The 19,280-nt window shown below is 37.4% G+C and overlaps 1 long non-coding RNA gene across 1 annotated transcript in view; it reads left to right on the forward strand.

Annotated features, from left to right (window-relative positions):
• The window catches only part of LOC128096414 (uncharacterized), a 55,785-nt gene that overhangs the window by 27,108 nt on the left and 9,397 nt on the right, over window positions 1-19,280 (forward strand). Inside the window, exon 4 of the long non-coding RNA XR_008213638.1 lies at window positions 1-19,280. This exon is cut by the window's right edge and continues 9,397 nt beyond it. This is a non-coding gene — a long non-coding RNA (uncharacterized LOC128096414).

Below are 19,280 nucleotides of genomic sequence, written 5' to 3' on the forward strand. Positions count from 1 at the left end.
AAGAGTCTACAATCAAGAGACTTTGGATTTTAAAGAAGCCTTGGACTTTTTGTTGTTGTTTGAAAATTCTATGCATGCATATCACGTGTTTTGATCAAATCCACCCTACTTTCATTCCCCTTCAATTAGTCCCCTAATCCCCACCAAATTCCCTCCCAATTTCAAGTGTTGTGGTTTTTTTGTTTTTAATTTGAACCCAAAGAGTCCACTTAGTGCTGTAAGTATATCCTGGATGTAGGATCATCTGCCGGAGCACGAACTGTTTCTCAGTAGTTGTGTACCTAAAGAAAAACTGATTCTCCCCAGCAGCCATCTGTTACCAAGGGCTTCTCACCTAGGGGTGGGACTTTGTGACTACCTTGCTCCTCCATGCTGGGATTATGTCTGTTTTAATCTTGGGCAGGTTCTGTGTATGCTGTCATAGCTGCTGGGGCTTCATATGTGCAACTGTCCTGTTCAAATCCACTGTACTCTTGTAGTCATCCCCTACTTCTGGCTCTGATCATCATGTTTGCCCTCTTTCAGCAATGATGCCTGAGCCTTGGGAGGATAGGGAGTGACATAAATGTCCCATGCTGAGCTGGGCAATCACTTATCCTTGCATATTGACCAAATGTTAGTGTCTGTGGTAATCTCCGTCTACTGCAGAAAGAAACTTATCTGATGAGTTTTGAGAGATGTACTAATTACTCATTAAGACTTGGTTTAATACAATGTCTACTTGACTGAATAATAGTAGTAGGTTTTTCCCTAAGGCCTATGATGAATCTAGGCACAGGTTTTTGACACTCATAATGGTGCCAGGCTCCATCTTGTGGTGTGAGTCTTAAACCTAATCAGAAAGTGGTTGGTTCCTCCCATAACATTTCTTCCACTGTTGCATCAGTGGACATTCCTTGCCATTCTGGTCATTGTTGAACTTGCAGGGTTCACAGTTGGACAAATCTGGTGTTTACTTATCTCCTCTGGTAAACACGTGCATAGCACCTTCCTGTACTGTGAAAGCTAACAAGAATCTCAAGTAATTTCTCCACATCCTGTGGCTCAAGGATGTGCTGTTTTTAGCAATAGGGTCTCACTGTCTCATTCTGGGGTGTAACCAAGAGCACTGGAAATAGCCTGTAATGTATGAAGCTTCATGGGACACCACCAACCAACAAGCAATCCATTTCTTGCACTGGGATTCTTATTTGAAAGCCTTTGGTATCTTGGAGGTGTGTTGCCCCTGTTATTTGGAACCATTTAAACTGGTTTTCTATACGTATATATTTTAGGATCCATAAGTTTTCAAAGGTCTTCAGTGTTCACTACTCCTCTCCATGTTCTCCTCTATGTTGTCCTCACATCCCTTATCCTACTCAATCCTTTTTGTTCCACTGCCCCCAGATGCCCTTTATTCCACTAGTGTCCTATCTTCCCTTCTTTACAAGCCATTTCCATAGCCCTTCCATAGTTTCTTGACATTTATGGGTATCTCAATTTAAAAATGTATCTAAACACTCAAAGCAAGCATCCACCTATGAGAGATAACACGTGATGTTTGTCTTTACGTTTCTGGGCTACCTCTCTTAGAATGATTACTTTCAGATCCATCCATTTACCTGAAAATTTTTATAATTTTTTAATTTTAAAATTCATTTAAAATGTAAAAAAATTGTAATATTTCTTTTCTGGATGTGAAAGTACCACATTCATTATTCAACCATCAGGTTTTGGATAACATTTAGGCTGTTCTCAATTTGTGACTGTTGTGGATAGAGCAACAATGAATGTGATGAGCAAATATCTTTATGTTTGGATAGAGTCCATACATTGGTGTATGTCCAAGAGTGGTATATCTAGATCATGTGGTGCTCTGTTTATAGATTTTTGAGGAAACGCCTCAGTGATTTTGAACAGTTTCTGTACCACTGGCACCCCCATCAATAGTGAATAATTGTTCCTCTTTCTGCACATCCATTGCAACATTTGTTGTTATTTGCTTCTTAACTTTTAAGAAATGTTTATTAGTTATTTGAGAATTTTGTACAATGCATTGGTCATATTCATCTCTACCTCTTCTCAGATCCGTACTTCCTCTTCCAAACCTTCCACACTTTGTCCTCTTTTTTTTTCCTTTCTTGAATACACCAAATGCAATTTGTGCTACCTATATATTCTTAGATGTGTGGTCTTCCAAATCCTTAAGAAAAACAGACCCTCCCTCTTCTAGAAGCTATCACCTGCTATCAGCTATTCAGCTAGAGGCAGGACTTTGTGTCCACCTCCCCTCTCCATGTTAGAACTTTGTTTGGCTTGACCTTGTGCACATTTTGATCACTCTATAGGTATTCTAACTAGAGTAAGAAGAAATTTCAAATAGACTTAATTTGCATTTCCCTGATGGCTAAGTGTTTTGAACACTAAAAATATTTCTAGACCATTTCTGTTTCTTCTTTTGAGAACTCTATTTCATAATACCCTTAATTATAAGGGGGGTGTTTGTTTTCTTGACATTTAGGCTTGTTTTTTTGTTTTGTTTTGTTTTTGAACTGTTTGTACATTCTATATACTAACACACCATCAAATGTGTATTTGACAATTTTTTTTTCTTATTTTACAGGCTTGCTGCTTCACTCCAATAATAGTGTCCTTTGCTGTATAGAAGATTTAGTTTCATGATGTCCCATTTGTCGTTTGTTGGTCTTAATTACTGTGCTATCAGAACCCTATTCAGAAAGTCCTTTCCTATGCTTATAAGTTGAATTTTATCTTCTACTTTCTTCTCTATGAGATTAAGGGTATCATAGACTCTGAACTTTTAGTGTTGAAAATTTGAAATGCTGTGAGAACTTTCCCCCCTCTATTTAAGATTATATTAGCATGAGCTCTTGAGATCAGACAAGAAAGTTATGATTTAACAGTAGTGTGTTTTGTGTCAAGTTGAAAAGGAACAGTGTCTTGACTAGCTTTACCATCAGTCAACTTGATACAACCTAGAGTCATCTGGGAAGAGGACATGCCAATTGAAGAACTGTCTGTATCAGATTGGCCTGTGGACATGTCTATGGAGCATTGTCTTGATTGCTAATTGATGCAGGAGGCATCAGCCCACTATGAGTAGAACCATTCATAGGGAGCTGGGTCTTGGCTGTATAGGAAAGCTAACTGAACAGAACCCAGTGAGTGAGCCAGTAAGCAATGTTTCTTCATGGTTTCTCCTCTGGGTTCTTGTCTTTAGGTGCCTGCCTTGAGTTCCTGACTACTGTCAATGATAGGTTGTGATCTAGAAGTTTTTCTTCAGTGTTTTATCACAACAGAAAAGCAAAGAAAAAGGCTAATTTGCATCATAATGCATATTTTAATTAATTGTTTTAATTTTAATTTTTTCCTTTTATTGAAAATAGACACTTATTGCATATACTGATTCTCTCCTTCTACTCCTCACCCTCTACTCCTCCTAGTTTCTTCCTACATCTCCTCCCATCTAGATATGATCTCTGTCTGTCTCTCATGAGAAAATAAACAGGCACCAGGTGTTGGTGGCACATGTCTTTAATCCTAGTACTTGGGAGGCAGAAGCATGTAGATCAGAGTTCAAGGTCAGTCTGGTCTACAGAGTGAGTTCCAGAATAGTCACCACTACACAGAGAAACCCTGTCTCAAAAAACAAACAAACAAATAAAGAGCAGCAGCAGAAAGAAAAACCCAAACAGACTTCTAAGGGGATTCAATAAAATAAATATAATAAAAAATAAAATTATTAAGAAAACAAAAACTAACACATCAAGAGCCCATGAGAAGGTATGGTAATCAGAGACCCACTCATTTGCACACTCAGGAATCCCATTAAAAATCACTAAGCTGGAAGCCATAATATAAATGCAGATGGTCTGATGCAGACCTATGCAGGCCCTGTACATACTGCTTTAGTCTCTGAGAATTCACATGAGTTTTGATCATGTGGATTATAGCGCCTTGTTTTCTTGGTGACTTCCATTCCCTCTGGGTCTTACTCTCTTTCTGCCTCCTCTTCTGTGGGGTTGGTTCCCTTAGCTCTGAGGAGAGGGATTTGATAGAAACATCTCATTTAGGGCTCAGTGTTCCAAAGTATCACTCTCTGCATAATGTCTGGTTGTGGGTCTCTGTGTTTGTTCCCATCTGCTGTAGGATGAAGCTTCTCTGATGATGAATGAGCAAGGCACTGATCTATGAGTATAGCAGAATGTTATTAGGTGTGATTTTATTGGTCCATTTTATTTATTATTTATTTTTATTTATTTATTTATTTATTTATTTATTTATTTATTTATTTATTTATTTATTTATTTATTTATTTATGTTTAGAACAGTAGTATTTGGTTTTCCCCTAGGTCCCTGTCCCTGCGCTGTGTAGTCTCTGGTTCTTGGTAACCCAAGCAGTGTTGGGTATGGATTCCATCTTGTGGAGTGGCCCTTAAATCAAATCAGGTATTGATTGGTGACTCCCACAAAGTTTGCGCCAACATTGCACTAGCATGTCTTGTAAGCACAGCACCATTGTAGATCAAAGGGTTTGTGACTGGCTTGGGATTTTCATTTTTCTATAGACAATAAGTGTAGGTTAGTAAATCTAAGCAGCTTAAAAGAAAAAAGAAAGCAATTCAAAAAATAATTGGGAGGGGCCTACACATGTTTTTAGGTATGGGCTTACTGAGACATATTATTTAAATAGACTAATTTAATCTGAAATTCTGTATTTGAAAATCAATCCTCTTGCTCTGTAAATATATGAAATTGATTGGAACCACAAAATCTAGGCATCCATTTAATGTTTTTTAGCAACTCGACAATACAACCAGTATTTCTTTGTGTTCAGCACTCTTAAGAATTCAGGCGAAGGAGGCATCAAGAAACAAAGCTCTGATGTTAGGAGCTCACAGTTTGCTGCTGTCGTGGGTGCATAAACAAGAAACTCTAGTCTTCCAGCTTGTCTATGGAGTTTCCCCCATGGCTTCCAGTCCTTTAGCTATTCCTGGGGGACGCCCCTTAGCTTTGTTTCCAGTAGCAGACAATACGATTTTGGTTCTAATAGCACATTTCATTCTATTTTAAAAGTGGGTATATGTATACCCTACTATTTTATTGTTTAAGAATTCCATACATGCATATAACATATTTTGATTAAATATACCTTATTTCCTCCCCATCTCCTCCAACTTCATTTGCTCTGATTTTAAACCTATTGAATCTTCTTAATGTTTATAGAAAACTACAAGGCAAAGGCCAGAAGAAATGTATATTTATCTGTAGGACAGCTTTCCTGAAGGAAATGACAAGCCCGGGCTGCCACCATTGTTTCCTTTCCAGCAGCTGTCTCCATTGTTAGCAGGGAGTGGTCTGTATATTTTTGCAGGTTACACTATTACTGTATACAGCTGTATTTGAATACATGTGTGTATATGTGTGTGTGTATGTGTGTGTGTAGGATATGTGCATATATGTATAGGAGATATATACAGGTGTGTATTTTGGTTATGTGCAAATATATGCAAATGAAGACACAGGTACATGCTATTCACTTCATGCTACATGTGTAACCTGTCTCTAAGTGTGGTCTGTGCATGTTCAAATAAAACTGACTTTCTTTGGTTCCCTGCCCAAATCATGCTATCCCCAAGTAAGGTTGCTTGCTTGAGGGCCTCTCTTAAGTACTTTCCCAGGCTCTCATAGGTATCCTGATGCTATCATTCAAGGCTTGCTTTTACACCCTCTTTTTAAAAAGAGGTGTTGTGATCATTTCCCCAAAGCACCCTTTTTTCAGTTTCTCTATATCCTTTGTTTCTCTCAGGGTATAATCTCGATTGCTAAGTTTCCTGCTTATTCTTTATGTGTTTGATAAATGTCTGTCTCCTTGTCTAGGATGTAAGCTCTGTGCAAGCAAAAACCTAATTTTGATTGCTATACCTCCAACACCTAGCTTTAGTGCCTAATCTATGGTGACTGAAGAATGAGTCACCTGGGAAAATGTTTGAGCAAGGTTGACAAAAGTGAAGAGTTTAACACGCAGGGTTGGGTGCACATAAACCTGCTTCACAGTCTAATCAGTATGGATGTATATTATACACACATACATTCATATATGTATATGTACCTATATACACACATGTGTATAATACCTTTATATATGATAGTATATACTCATATCTTTCCATATGTGTGCTCATGCATATAACGTATATACATTTTAAAACTGTACAATATATGTACACACGTATAAATTTCAATCATGTACAAGTACATAGAAGAGTATAATGAACTCATGACCTTGGTTGCTAAAAGCTTGAACAGTTGTCAGTTCATTATTACTTTAGTTCAAAAATATAAAACCTCACTTTTTATTTTAAAGCAAATTCCAGATACTATATTATTTTTTCTATAATTTAATAATTATTTTAAAAATGAAAAACTCTACTTATCTTATTCCACCTAAAATTGATCAAAAAATCTGTAATTTAAATGTCTAATATTTAAAGGAATGTATTCTTAATTTTTTGTTAGGAAAAACTTTTGCTTTTGAACATTTTTTTCATACCCTTCTTGCTTTGAAACTTCTGTTTATTGTTTAGTTTCCACATATTAATAAATCCAGAGTATTTTCTTCTTAACTTAGATGATTTAGCTTTCAAAGGTGAACTCCTTCCCAAGTTGCTTTGTGGATAAAATAGGGAAACATCTTTTTGGTGTGTCTTTTCTTCCATTTTTTTTAAGGGAGAACTTCCCCCGTGAATCATTTTATTCCTTGCTATCTTAGCTTGTTAGTATGCCATCAGATGATACATTTCCTTCAAAGAGTAAATGATCCTGAAACTCTTGTTCTAATTAATAGTTCGAATTGGTAGTGAGTCAATATGTATTTTTTAATTTTATTTTATCCTGATTTGGACAGTGGCTAACATAATCCCCTACAAAAATCAGGATTTCTCCATAAAAGCAATCTTGATTTAGTCATATAACAGTAATTTTGCCTTCTTTTCTTGTAAGTTGCTAGAATTGTAATTTCTTTTCTTTCTATATCTTTAAGCTGATCCAATTTCTTAAGGCAGTTTGAGATAATGTTAAATAATTGCTTGCATCATGGGTTATTAATAAGGACACGAAACCAATGTAATTCTTCACAAGTTTGTAATATCCTGCCAGAAAGGCACAATTTGTTGGCAGAAGGGAAAATCTTACTGAGTTGCTGGGGATGTGATGTTTTTACCTGAGCCAAGTTTCTGGTTGTTATTAAATTATATGCTTGGTTTTCATGTCAGGATGCTATGCTGAAAAGTAAGAGTGTTCCCATTTGTGGTTCGCTTCTGTGGTGAATAGGAACATACTAAATAACCTTTTCCAGCTATATCCTCTGAATGGATCACCAAGGTGACCATCTTTTTTGGTTACAAGTGCTGCATTCCCTCTAAATAACGTTGTCACATATTCATCAACCAGCCTCAGACAGGAGATAAAGGAGAGTTGAAAATATCCCTGGAGACATGGAGACTTGACTCTGATTTTGATGGCATATTACTCTGAGGATTCACACATTTAATGACCTTCAAGATAGAGAGGTCAACACGATAATGCAGTGTGTATTGATTTGGTTCAATTCAGGAATTGCTCATTTATTGCTTATATTTATGTAAATAAAGCACTAGTCTTTCATCTTCCAATTTCAACATGTTACTGAATTATTGTGATTAAAGATGGAGTTGGAATAACATTAACAGGGCCTCTGTATCTGTCATAAAGTGCAAAGGAACAATTATGTAAAATTAACATACTCCTAAGGACTTGAATATGCCTTTCAGCATCAGTTATTGTAAACTCACCTCTTTTTTATTGTCCAAGCCAGTTTCACACAAGCACTTTGACATATTTTCTTTTCAGTCCTAGCTTCCTTTCTGCTCCTGTTCCTTTTCTATGACCGCACCTTTAAATGACTATATGGTGAATATTCCTATAAATAGGGGTACACTATCTTTGGAATGGATGAGGTTGGTAAGACTTAGCATCAAAGGAGTTTCAAATAATCATGTATATTAAAAATATTTTCAGATATTTATTTTCTTCTTAAAACAGCAGTAAAATGATAGTATATAAAGTAGTAATTATAGTCATAAATTTAACAACTAAACTCCCTTTTTCCTAGGTCATTGCTTTGCTCTTTAAGCTTGAAATCACATTTTGGAACCAAATCATAGTAGACACACAGCTATGACCCGAAAGATAAATATTCTTTTCTTTTCCTTAGTGGAGGAGGGGCAAATTAAGCTTATGAATGCAAAGGATTACTTAGTGTTTGGGCAAAGTTATACAACAGAACAACTCTGGCCACTGAAGTGTAAGGAAACATATGTGTTATATTGATAATTGGTTTGATATTTTGGCTTTTAATATTGCTGGGTACAAAAATCATTTTTCCTAAGCATTTCAAATAACAATGGGCCTCTGGTATCTGTTTCGCCTCATCGCTGATCCATTCAGTATAAAAATAAATTGAGCAGTGCATTCTGTCAGACAGCATTTTATGGAAAATACAGTGTGGTTGATATTGTGCTCTATTTCTTAAACTTATCAAACTGCACCACCACAAGGAGACATTTACCGTGGGAACAAAAGATTCATTTGTAAGTACTCCCTTTGGTTGCCAGGTAAGGGATATCCAGGATCTGACAGGTGCATAGTGTTTAAGGGCATCAGTCTGGGACAAAAAATGAGTATAGGGAAGATGAAATCACTGTGTATTGAACAGTGGGGAAGGAAATGATTTGTGCTGCCTGCTGGTATATAAAGGTATATTATGCACAATAAGAACAGCTCAGTTCCTTGGGCTTCATGGCTTGTTCCACTCTAGAACTGAAGATGGGTAATATGCAGGACACTTTCATCTTCCAGCATGGCATAGGCAATTATTTGGTATTGATTTTCTGGAAGTTTTGTCTTATATGTCAGCATTTTGTTAGCAAACTCCACAACATAATCCAATCAAGTTGGTACAGAGATGAGTGTGCAGAGAGATAAACCCTCTGTCAGCCAGCCCTTTCGTGGCCTGTAGGTAGCCTCTCTACATTAAGAAAGCTCTTGCAACTGTGCCTTTCCATCAGGGGAATTGCAGTCTTAGGGAATCCCCATGCCTGATTGTGGCTCTCCTCACAGCAGTGCACTTTTGACCTCTGTATTGATTCTGTTCTCTCATCAAGAGCGCTGATGTAATTCCATGTGCTGGGATCATGCCGTGATTTGCATTTAGGAGCTGCAACTGTGCGCTGACCCCAAACCATCTCATCAGAATGAAAGTGGACCAAATGGCAGATGCGTTTCCCCATAATATTAAGGTCTATTGTGCCATTTGGTGGGTTTCTTTATTGTACATAGAAAAGGGCATATACCACCCGCTCTGGATTTTTATTTAATTCCAATCAGAGATTGGGAAGTACTTTAAAATCTAATAGGGATCAAAGGGGATTTTTATTGATTTTCATACCTGGGCCAATAAGCAACTGTCCAATCTGTTAAAGCATTGCAAAAGAACAAAATTGTGTTTATATATGTTCAGAAATTCCACTACATTTAAAATTTCTTTTATTATATTAGGTTTTTTCCAGTTTTTTCTTGCTAATACATAACAATCACGAAGCCAGGATTGACTTTCTACTTAATATAGTAAATAAATACACTATTTAGTAATTCCTAGGAGAAAACAGCAAATGTTATCAGTAAACCCCATGCAATCTAAATATTGACCATCAAATTAATTTTTGTTTTGTTTGTTTTCATCTCTTCCTTTCCCCTTGTTTAGTTTTCTCCTCTTTTCAGGTACTCAGAAAGACTAGGAGAAAATATGTTTGTAAATGTAAGTACCAAAATAGAACTTCATTGAAAATCGGTGTAAAGCTACAATTATCTGTAATATTTTGTGCTTTCCAGACTCCCCTTTAAATCCTATTTGTTCTTCTTAATTCCAATAATAGTATTTACTGAATATTTAGGGATGGAGTGAGATTCTAGTTATGAACACATCAGAGATAGTCCCTTATAGAGAGAGCTAAGAGCCTAGATGGAGAGGCAGAAAAATGGCTGCAAATAAGTGTGAATATAATAAGGATAGGAGTGTATACACTTAGAGCTGTATGTAAAAGTTATTTTATGTGACATCATCAGTATTTGTGGGAAGTGCTGAAAAGTGCTGGGAAGTGAGACAACAAAGGTGCTCAGGGACTGAGAGTAGTAGGGGAAGCCATTTCTCGGAAACAAAGGGATAGGTCTGAGATTTGTTCTGTATAGAAAGGAGGACATTGAGACTGTGCAGACATGAGACCACAAAACAGGAAGACGGTTGTGTGGTGCCTGTGGTCCTTATGCTCATGGGAAACTGGTCCAGTAAGATCTTCTGTGAGGACACTGCATGAAGTTGCATGTTGGGCCCAGACTGGTAGGAGTTTAGACATTTATGACACAAGGGAACAGAGGGACTGGTAGTGTTTAATAAATGATTCAGGGTGATCAGAAACCACACAAAATTTTCCAAATTGTCACAGGTCAGAATTTGTAGGCTCAAACCAATAATCCAGAAACCTATATTTTAAAGGGCATTTTCAAGTAAATACTGTGAAGATAATAGACAAGAAATATAAAAGGAAACAGCAGAGGTTGTAGATAGATGTAGGAATCACATCAATCAAGAGTATTTTTTATGATCTTGCAGGTACTTATTTCATTTCAAAAGAAGAATTGGATCTCTTAATGAGGAAATAATTTAAGTAATATCTGAGTGTACAAAAATATTGATTAAAGAGTATTTATATTTTAGACTTCATCGAATGTTTGTAAATTATAGTCTACTTTTCCTTGAGTTGTTTTCATAGATTCTCAAAGCAATCATGTGAAAAAAGGAGTTCTGGCATCCAAGTCAGGATGAGACTTGACTGGAATTGACATTCAAGTGGCGATTGCTGAAGGTTAATAGGTAGTAAGTGGCAAAAGTCTGAAATGCAGGACTTCCCATTAGGAAGCTTCTGCCCTTTTCACTAATGTACATAGCACTATGTTTGAAGTTATAAAAATGCTTGACAATGTTTTTTCTTTAAATACCCATGTATTCCTGTAACGAGTGCTCATTCTTTTTCTAAAACATACTTGTTAAAATTTCCGGGAACATATGTATGTGTATAACACATTGAGATTCACTTCTGAAATCTTTGTACTATGGCTGCTAGAGAACTGAAAGGGCTTTCAGATGAGTGACCCTATATGTTTCTCATCGGTCTAGAAGAAGCAAGATCTATAAATACTTTTATGGGTAAAAGAAAAGATTTTTAAAATTCTGCATTTCTGAGAAGACAGACTAACAAGAAGGGCCGTTTGAATACATAGCCCTTCCATTGAGATGCACACCTACTGAAGCATACTGGAATACAATGAAATAAGCACCAAGTTCTTGGCTTTGGTCTTGGGAACAAGGATTTAGAAATTTTTGGAAAATTCTTTAACCACTTCTATCATATTTGTATGGTATTTTATAATATACAGACTCACTTTTGTAAATCATAATAGATTCTCATTACCAAGATTGTTCTAATTAGTCCTTATTAGAAACAATAATTAGATAATAGAGTGGATTTTTTTAAAAAACAGGTGAGGACCAGTTATGTTTATAACATGTGCATTGTTCATCTATTATCTGCAGTTTAGTTGAGGCTATGTGGTGGTTTGAATAAAATTGGCCCCTGTGGACCCATAGTGAGTGGCACTATTAGGAGGTGTGGCTTGTTGGAATAGGTTTGGCCTTGTTGGAGGAAGTAGTCACTGGGGGCAGGCTTTGAGGTCTCAGATGCTCTAGTCATGCTCAGTATGGCAGTCACTTCCTGCTGCCTGGGGATCCAGATGTAGAACTTTAGCTCCACTCCAGCATCATGTCTGCTTCTGTGCAGCCATGTTTCCTGCCATGCTGATAATGTACTCAATCTCTGACCTGTAAGCTAGCCTCAATTAAACGTTTTCCTTTATAAGAGTTGCTGTAGTCATGGTGTGTCTTCACAGAATAGAAACCCTAACTAAGACAGAAGTTAATACAAGGGGCTGAGGTATTGCTATGGTAGGCCTGACTATGCTTTTGTTTGGAGGAATGTGGACTTTGAGGCTTTGGATTAGAACAGCAGTTGAACACTTTAGATGGGGATTAATGGGCCATCCTAGCAGGAGCATGGAAAACAGTGGTGCTGAGGGTGATTTGAACTATAGGGGCCCAGCTCAAGATGTTTCAGAGGAGAAGAATGTTAGTATGTGACCTAGAGACAATTCCTGTGTTATTTGGGGGGAAGAATGTGGCTGATTTTTTGCCCTTGTCTGAAAAATCTGCCTGAGGCTAAATTGAAGAGTATTTGATTAATTCTCTTGGCAGAGGAGATTTCAAAACTGATTCTGTCGTGTGGCTATTAGTGTTCACTCTTATGTAAAAGAACAGGCTGACCAAGGAAAAATACAAAATACAAGGAGAAAAGGGGCACCAGAAAATGGAATATAGATAAATCCTGTGTTCTAGGAGATTTAACAGATTTAAAAAAAAAAAAAAAGCCTGATGTTAGATGGAATAAAGGAAGTGGTGACTTCAAGGCAAGACCCTTTCCAGCTAAGTTTCCAACTTGTGAAAAGGAATTAAAGAACAACTTAGGTCCAGGCATAGTGGCACATACCTTTAATTCCAGCCCTCCAGAAGCATAGGCAGGCAGATCTCTGAGTTCAAGGCCAGATCAGTCTACAGAGCAAGTGCCAGGACAGCCAAGCTTAGGCAGTGAAGGAACCCATGGAAAACAGAAAGTTATTGAAGGTGTAATTGAAGGAGAGGACCATTTTCTAGGCCCAGCAGGTAGCAGAACTTAACAGCTTCAGCCATGTGTTTCTGGTTGTAGAGTCAAGGACAGAAGGAAGGGGTTACAGAATCTCCCTCCACCACTAAGAAGAATTGCTGAAGCTAGGCCTCTGTCAGAGCCGTCCCTGAATGGAGGTCCGGGGAGGTCATTGTGTGAAGCTGTGAAGGTGAAGCTTGGATTGCCTTGGAGACCCCCAAATACTGGAGATATCAGAGCCATAGAATAGCTACCAAGGAAAGATGCTAACAGGGAGTGAAACCAGCCCAAGAGAAAAAATACAAGGCATCCACCAAAGCTGAAAGGAGGTGGAGATTTGAAGAATATGTAGACATTAGACGTGGAGATGCAGAGTTTAGAGTTTACCCAGCTGGTTTGGGGTCTTGCTTGGCTCCAGTATTTCCTCACTACGCTCCCTTTCTATCCTTTTGGAATGGAAATGCATATCCCATGCCATTATATGTTGGAACTATGTCTTCTGTTTTTTGTTTTTATTTTACAGAGGATTATAATTTAGAGATTGCATGAGTCTCAGAAGAGACTTTGGACTTTTAAACAAGTTTGAGATTGTTATAGACTATGGGAACTTTTGAAGTTGGACTAAATGCATTCTGCATTGTGATATGGCTACAAGCTTATGGGGGCCAGGGAGTAGCATGTGGTAGTTTGAATAAAAGTGACTCACAAAGGCCCAAAAGGAGTGGCATTATTAGGAAATATGGCCTTGTTGGATCAGGTGTGGCCTTGTTGGAAGAAGTCACCAGGAGTGGGCTTTGAGGTCTCAGATGCTCAAGCATGCCTAGTGTGGCAGTCAGTTCCTACTGCCTGTGGATCCAGATGCAGAACTCTCAGCTCCTTTGCAGCACTATGTCTGTCTGTGTGCCTCCATGCTTCCTGCCATGCTGATACTGACTAAACCTCTGACCTGGAAGCCAGCCTCAATTAAATGGTTTCCTTTATAAGAGTTGCCATGCTTATGTGTCTTTTCATGGCAATAAAAGCCTAACTAAGATAGGCTAATTCATGAAATTTGGATTCTGAAGCATTAGGATTAAAACTAAGTTTTATCTCTTCATCAAAAGTCTGAATTGAAGTTACTGTTTCCTTCTCTAGGCTTTGGGTTCATACTACAACATAGACTAATGATACTTACCTTGTAAAATACTTTGGGGAATGAAATTATACTATAAACATATATGAAACAAGCCACTATAGGCCATTTAGTCTATTTACGTTTACTCATTAAAGTGACAAACATAACAAACTAGGTGTGTTCTCACAATGACCAAAGAGTGTTGGTAGCATGGATCAAGAAAGATTTATCAGTAGTTCCTGTTAGCTAGACATGAGCATCCAGATTCCAGAGTACAGGTCACCTATATACGGATAATGTGGTCTTTCCTTGCCTCTAAACCTTCATGTTATTCTTTGATTATACTTTTTATCAGGAGGTAACAGTTTTGAGCATCAATAAAATGTGGAACTTATGATTTCAGGCTCTAACCCTTCTTGATTTATGTTAATGTCACACCTACCTAACCTACTTTGTTCATTAACTGCCCAGAATGTCTTCATTAAATCAAAGAGCACCTCTCCATGGACATGATGGAACCAGCTGGAACTGGTCAGCATGGAAGAAAGTGCTTGAAAAGAAAATTGGCTGTATTTATTCTGAGGCCTAGACTTAACCTCTTCTTATGAGCACAGAAGGATGCTATGAAGCTTATCATGCTGAATATATAAACTATAGATACATAGACATTGTTTCAATGAAGGATAATGTTGAAAAATTTTAAATTTGCATCCTAATTCATACTGCCTATTCTCAAATGTTGACTGTACAGACAATATTATCTATGGGCCATGTGATATTTGGGTATTGGAACCAAGAATTTTTATGTCAGAGAAGACAAATTTTCCTGAATGTATGATTTTCACCCATCTATGTCACTTTCTATCAGCTAACTTGTTTTGTTTTCAATTTAGAAGTCTCCTTCACATTGGTTGTAATGTGTCTTGCTTGGAGTCATTTACAGAGGAGAAAGTGATCTTAAAATTGTCTTGTTTATCAGAAAACATAACCTTCGACAGTCTCAAGCTTCTGCTAAGAGATGAGGGCAATACTTCTTGACTTCAGTTCATTCCAAGGCTACAGAGATGGTTTCGTTCTATGTACTACTTCCTACCAGGATAGAATGCAGAATATTGAAAAAATGCAGCAAACATTTCTAATTTTATGCAACATAAAAATTCATATTTTTATGATTAAAAATCCATTATTGTTATTTTTATTACTATATAATACATTATTAGTAATACATTATTATTTTTATTTTATACATTCCTTTTTCTTTTTTTAGTGTGTGTGTGTGTGTGTGTGTGTGTATGTGTACTGTACATATGTACTTGCTCCCACAGACCAGAAGAGGACATTAGATACCTTCAAGCTGGAGTTACAGGCAGATATGAGACACCCTACATGCATGCTGTAGGTGAACTGAACTTAGGTCTCCCAGAAGACCAGAAAACCTCTTAACTGCTGAACTATTTCTTCAGTCCCCAATCTAGCATTTAAAATGGCATGTTGCAGAATGTGTTATTTACAGGTTATGATAGAAGAACCTCATTTATTAGTGTTGCTCTTCTGTGTTGCAAACTTGCACCCATATGAAGGGGTTATATGTTGTAATTATCTTTAGGAGTCAACATGCAGCTATCTGTACAAGTACAATGTAGAGGAATTTATCTGCTGAACTTTAGCAATGATTGACTTTGGTCTCGATGAATTAAATCCTTGACAACATTTAGCATTTATAAAGCATATTTGAACAATTCCATGGAGGCATCTGAATCATCTGTTTCATTAAAGAAAGCAAAATGAAAATGTACACTATTTCTCAGTGCTAGCTGCATGTCATAGTTTGGGAAATGAGCTCCACAGATAGTAAAAAACACCGGAAGTCAAAGGGGTGATGTTTAAGGCACACACTAGTGCAAATCTTAAGTATAGTAGGGTTCTTCCCTCTGAGAATGTGGATACATTTGCTGCCCTCTCTTTCTTCATTCTTAGGGTCGTTTGCAGGGTATGGTTGGGGCTGGAGAGATAACTCAGCAGTTAAGAGCATTTGCTGCTCTTCCAGAAGGTTTGATTCCTAGCACCCACATGGCACCTCACAATTGTATATAACTCCATCTCCAAAAGATCCGAGCCATTCTGGCCTCCATGGGTATCAGTTACAGTTGGCGCACACACTTACATGCAGGAAAAACATCATATTTTAAGAATTTAACAATTTTGAGCTTGGTGTCTGGAACCATGAATGCCTGTCTCTTACATCCATGGAAGCAGTTCTATTCCATGGTCACCAGTGAGATTAGAATACAGTTATATCTGTTTTTGTCCCTGTATTTTTCAAGTGAATAGACAGAAAGGATTTATTCAGTACTGCAAGTCTGCTCAAATGAACGTTACCAAGGAGTAATTTTTCCAGGGTGACTGATCATGTCCATGGAGTCTTTAGCCTAGTCTTCTGTTGCACTGTCAATACACACAGAAATAGAATTTTTTTTTTTGCCAGTTAATTTCTGCTACATCCCTGTACAGAGACGCTAAGGTTTCAGCCCTTCCACGGTGACAGGTGATGCATCTGATTGTTTGCTGATAGTGATTTGGAATATTGATGCTTTAGAAAAATAACTCTGTTGAACAGGCAATCTGCACAGCTCGCAAAACACACAAAGAGCATTGATATAAATAAAGTGTCAACCGGGTGCTGCAGCTTTGTGCAGAATCATTTTCAAATTTTCCTTTTTGAATTATTAAATAGACCATGTCAGAACAACTCTGATTATTATCCAATCCATATGCTTCAACACCAACCTTTTATGTAATATCAAGCGACTGCAGTGATCAATTGGACCAATCATGAATGTACTCTCATTCTCGTAAGGATTCAAGGACTTCCCAGCCCTTGCAGCCTCTTATGCAGACATGTAAACACCTGCTGCATTGCTTATAGGGAAGGCCACCCCTCTCACTGCCTTTAGGAATGTGTGCAGGCTGTGAGTATATATTTAATTCTTTGCCATTCAATTTAAGTATAAGCACGCCTTTATGCAATTTGAAGCCTATTTAGGTATGTTAGATATGACATTATTATCCAGCTAGACCTCTCCACACACCAGGATTGTTTACCTAACCTATATTGTAAATTAAATATGTTGGGGCATATTTCTGAAAGTTGTTGTATAAAAAGTAAGATGCTGTCTTTTGTTCTTTAACAGCTACAGTGTCTGCTGGAAGCGGTGACACTGATATGCAGGCATGTAGCCACATGTAATTTATAAAGTGTGATAAAATGATAATCTCTCACCTACACTAATAAACAGTTTATCTAGATAAATAACTCTCAGAATGAATACTGCGGATGCCTTTAGGGTTTTAGACATTTAATTAAAATGGAACAAAAGTATTAACTGTCAGCTTTTAGATTTTAACATTTTTCTTGAAAAGAATATCTTTTAGTCTGAGAACACATTTGTGACATTCACTGGGAATAAATGCGAGATGCTATTTTTCCATCCCTCATGAAAATGAGGCTAAAAATGCCTAGCATAGAAATCACAAGACAAAATGGTTTCCTGTGGATGCCGCTGTTCCCTTGGGTGGCTACCCCTAGGGTCTAGGTCTCAGAGAAGAATTTGGTGGGCCCTGCTCTGATAATTGCCAGGGACTATAGGTAGCACCCCTCCTCCCACACTTCTGCCAACATCTTCCTGTGGCGCAATCATTCCCAGTGGCTGTCAAAGCAAAGGGGTTTCTTTCTTTTGCCTGAGTGTGATTTTGATGTTGGACACAGGGAGGCAGGGCGATGCAATGAGATGCAGAGAGACCAGGCAAAGGGAAAAGCCACCGGAGGCCCAGGACATACATGCACACTGCCTCCTAAAAGAAGAGAGTGCAGGGGCCTTCAGGACTACCTATTTAACCCTCAAGATATGCTATGGTACCAGAGACACATGAAACCATGACTCCTTATTTTAATTTTGTCCCCCTTAAAATTGATTCAGATCCTTTTTGAGCCAATGTTTCTCCATGTCCCCATTCTGTAATCAGCTCAGGCTCTTTAAGTGCATTAATCACACACTACATATATATGCTGTGTATTTTATTGTTGAATTCTTGTCTATTCCATCAGAATCAGAACATTTTTTTTTAAAAAGGCAGAAAGGGGAACCAATGAATATTCCACAATCTTTATTGAAAAGCAGTGGTGGATTAGTGTTGAGAAATTACCCAGGACATTTGTCCACAAGTAGATCACACATGACATACTCACAAAGCATGCCATAGTTGCTTGAAATATACATGCTTCAGGGTTTCTTATTGTCGTCTTTTTCTGTATTTTTAAAAAATGCATAGCACATTCAGTATTCTTGTAATGTGATTGCAAGCCTCTGTTCTCCTGGTTTTAATGTATTGCCCTCTTGAGAGAGATACAAAACATTCTAAAAACTTAGGAAAAGTAATAGGTAAGAAGTTACATTTCCAAAATCACTTCAGTGTCTATGTAGACATTTTATTTTCCTATGTGACGGCACTTTTGGATATAGAAAACGGAACATTTCCTAATGGGAGAATGGTTGTGATGAGCCCTAACTGGTATGGTTTGTAAAGTAGTTTCACAGATTTGGAACAATGATGTGAGTTGAAGGGGGAAATGTGAAATCATATGTTAATGACAGAGATGGGGTCAGAGAGGCACAATTTGTGTCTCTGTCCATGCACACCTGTGTCTTCTTTCACTGCACCAAGAGGCTTATGCAACAGTGACAATCAGAATAAAAATATAACCCTGGTAATTTCAAATGCAACAAAAATTTAGGCAGTCTGTTGTTAATAATCCAAGTTAATAAGCACATTGCTTGTTTATCTTTTCCTCTAGGTACATTTTAGCTATCAATGTTGATGAATACTAGCTCAGAGAGGTGCATTTCAGCATTTCAAGATCATTGTTATGGGGAAAAAACAGGAAGGGAGAATCTATCTATGTATTTTCCTCTTGGGCAATGGAAATCCACGCATACGATTCCATAGTCTTTCAGCTGTCTCCCCTCCCCCCATCGTCTGGTCACATTATTCACACAAAGAACCAATGAGCCGTTTGCCATTACCTTAAAGTCCTATATTAATGAGACAGCTACAGTTTTTAATCATTTCAGTTAAGTCTTGAATATTGTTTGCTAATATCAGACATCCATTTAAAATGAGAACAAGTGTTTTATTATCTTTCTTTTGCAAATAGCAAATAAAATACTGATTTTTTTTTTCTTTCTGTAAAGTCACATTCTCTGAAGAAAGCATCTGATTCTTATGGAGTTAATCTTATCTCTAAAAACATGAGTTTATAA

Source organism: Peromyscus californicus, unplaced genomic scaffold (assembly GCF_007827085.1).
Source record: "Peromyscus californicus insignis strain IS unplaced genomic scaffold, ASM782708v3 Scaffold_5__1_contigs__length_169319896, whole genome shotgun sequence".
In the NCBI taxonomy this organism is placed as follows: Eukaryota; Metazoa; Chordata; class Mammalia; order Rodentia; family Cricetidae; genus Peromyscus; species Peromyscus californicus.